General features: G+C 53.3%; 1 pseudogene; it reads left to right on the top strand.

Annotated features, from left to right (window-relative positions):
* The first annotated feature begins 4 nt into the window (after positions 1–4).
* LOC104850938 lies at positions 5–1,884 on the top strand (annotated as a pseudogene).
* Positions 1,885–2,435: the final 551 nt, after the last annotated feature.

Below are 2,435 nucleotides of genomic sequence, written 5' to 3'. Positions count from 1 at the left end.
GAGCTGCTCCGGGGCTGCCCCGGCCACCTCCGCCCGGTCGTGCGACTCCAAGCCTGACGCGGAAGCGAGCAGCGACTCGGAGGGCGACGAGGGCCTGGAAGTTCCGGGTCCCAGCAGATCTGACCGTCGAGTGTCGTCCGTGCGGCGCCTCATAACGCTGAGGAGGAGGACGAAGCTCCCGATCCGCGCGATTCGTCCTAAGACTGACCGCAGAGACGCAGACTTCAGGAAGCTTGCAGAGATATATTCTTCTTTTCAGAAATCTTGATCAGGAACAGCTTTCTCAAGTCCTCGATGCCGTGTTTGAAAGGACAGAGTGGATGAGGTGTCATTGACCAAGGAGACGACGGAGACAACGTTCATGTCATAGAACGGGGAACCCTTGACGTTTGAGTAAGGAAAGATAATGGAATGCGTCCTGTTGGTCAGTGTGGCAGCCGAGGCAGCTTTGGAGGATTAGCTGGGGCGTGCGGTACTCCGAGGGCCGCTACCACTGTGGCCAGCTCTGAAGGCTCCTGGGGGGGATTGGACCGGGAGACTTTGAGAAGACTCTTGGTTCTTGGTGAAAAACAACGCAAAAAAGAGGAAGCTGTTTGAATCATTTATTGAGTGCCACTCCTTCAGTCATTAGCAGCGTCAGAAAGAATGGAGGTTGTGGACGTGATAGGAGAAAACAACCGCAAGCACGGAGAGCGGATAAGCACTCGGGGTGATTAGGCGGACAGCTTTTCCATCACCCGGTCCGGTGAAGTGCGCATCATGTTTACGAAGAAGACTAAAACAAACAGGGTGCCGGGATCCAGGAGGCTGAGATTGCCGCCTGCCACAAGGCGCAGTACTCTGGAGAGCTTGCACTGGTCACCAGCAAACCCAGAGTGTTTCCTGGATGCAGTAGGAAACGTCACCTGCTTAGCTCGTGGATGTTCAAGTATTTGAGAGCCTTCTGGGGCCCGGCACCGACATAATGAAGAGAAACATCTCACACTGTGAAGAAGAGCTGGTGAAGGTGTTTGGCTCCAGCGTGGATCAGACCGACCCCGGACACATCCGAGAGCCTTCTCAGTGTAACACCAGACCCTTCTGGTCAGCCACAGAACACGTACAGAAAACAGACACGACAGAACCGTTCCTGCTGTTGCCACCACTGCTGTGATTGCTGTGGTTTTGGGTATTTAGAAAATTTGAAAGTTAGCACTACAGGGTGAGCCGAGGTTTGACTCACACCCTCACTTTGCTTCTGAAAGCCCATTATTAAACCACTTGTAATGATTAAAAAAAAAAATGATCAGCCTAAACTGCATAGGGAGACCCTGTCTCAAAAAAACAAAACAAATAAAAATAATGATGGCTGAACTGAATGGGTGGCATCCCAGGAACACTGCCAAACCCCACCAGCTCTACCCGTGACTGCTTGGCCTGGGCTGCTGCCAGCGTTTGCCCCTGACTCAGTGGAATAAGCCCTGTCTTGCCTCACTCTCCCCATCTGTGCGACAGGGGCGAGAGGCCTGGTGTCTGTCTGGTGGCCTGGGACAGAGGCATGAATCAGATAACTGGGAAACCTAGGAGAGGCCGGAAGAGGCTCCACTGGAACCTGGGGTCTGGCGCAAGGTTTGGGTTTCCCCCATTACTGTCACTAAATTGTCCAGGCTGAACTTGAATTTGCAACCTTCCTGCTTCAGCCTCCCACAGTGCTGGGATTACAGGCCCACCTGGTTTTGTCACAAGCCACTTGTATGACATTGGGCAGATTATCATCTTGGGCCTCCACTTTACCCCATGGATAATGGGGGAGGGGTTGACGCCTATTTGAAGGTAGTTGTGAGGATAAATAAAATGCAGTAAAGATAAAGCACTGCTAGCCAGGTGCAGTGGCCCATGCCTGTAATCCCAACAACGAAGGAGGCTGAGCCAGGAGGATTGCGAATTTGACTTCCGTCTGGGCAATTTAGCAAGACTCTTTTGGAAAATTTTTAAAAGTTTAAAAACGGGGTCGGGGATTTAGCTCAGTGGTTCCAGCACCTGCCTTGCAAATGCAAGGTCTGGAGTTTGATCCCCGGTACCAAAAAAAAAAAAAAAAAAAGTCAAATCTCTAAGGTCAGGGTGGGTCAAGAGCATCACTTATCTCCCGGGGTATATAGTCCAAGGACACAGGGGGCCTCAGCCGTGCTGAGGGGAACATGGAGGCCACTGTGCTGGGGGATGGGTGCTGAGAGGAGGGAAATGACTCACGCAGCCGCTGAGCGTGTGTGCCGTGTGTCTCCGTGTGTCTCCACGTCTCTGTGTGGGTGACAGGAGATGTGGAGGTGAGCATCCTCGGGTGACAGCCCCTGGGAGGCCCCGTGGCTGAGTCACGCCCTCCGGGCTGCCAGACCTAGGCTCCCCTACAAGTTCCTTGGGCCTCTGCCCGGGAAGCTTCCTCCATTCCTGGCTCCCTA

The sequence above is a fragment of the Fukomys damarensis genome, unplaced genomic scaffold, assembly GCF_012274545.1.
Source record: "Fukomys damarensis isolate Sample0158 unplaced genomic scaffold, DMR_v1.0_HiC HiC_scaffold_20, whole genome shotgun sequence".
NCBI lineage: Eukaryota > Metazoa > Chordata > Mammalia > Rodentia > Bathyergidae > Fukomys > Fukomys damarensis.
Note: the sequence above shows the minus strand (reverse complement) of the source record. Positions and strands in the feature narration are given on the sequence as shown.